General features: G+C 42.4%; 1 protein-coding gene across 1 annotated transcript in view; it reads right to left on the bottom strand.

The window, feature by feature from the left end:
- The window catches only part of COL6A3 (collagen type VI alpha 3 chain), an 85,821-nt gene that overhangs the window by 36,812 nt on the left and 48,672 nt on the right, over positions 1 to 337 (bottom strand). The window lies entirely within an intron of this gene.

Genomic DNA, 337 nt, shown 5'->3' on the forward strand with positions numbered 1-337 from the left:
TGTGTATGTGTACTGTGTATATGTTTACTTTGTGTGCAGTGTGTGTGCACTATGTGTGTATGTGTACTGTGTATATGTTTACTTTGTGTGCAGGATGTGTACACTGGGTATATGTGGTATGTGTGTGTACTGTGTATGTGTGTGCATTGTGTATGTGAACTGTGTATGTGTGTACACAGTGTATGAACTGTGTTTGTGTGCCTGCATGCTGTTGTGTATGTGGTGAGGGTGCACTGTGTGTGTGCATGGTGTGTACACCACGTATGTGTGTATGCACTGTTTGTGTCATAGTGTGTGTCAACTATGTGTGTTCACTGTGTTGCTATGTGTGTGTGTA

The sequence above is a fragment of the Otolemur garnettii genome, unplaced genomic scaffold, assembly GCF_000181295.1.
Source record: "Otolemur garnettii isolate 467f Iridium unplaced genomic scaffold, OtoGar3 scaffold00133, whole genome shotgun sequence".
Taxonomy (NCBI): domain Eukaryota; kingdom Metazoa; phylum Chordata; class Mammalia; order Primates; family Galagidae; genus Otolemur; species Otolemur garnettii.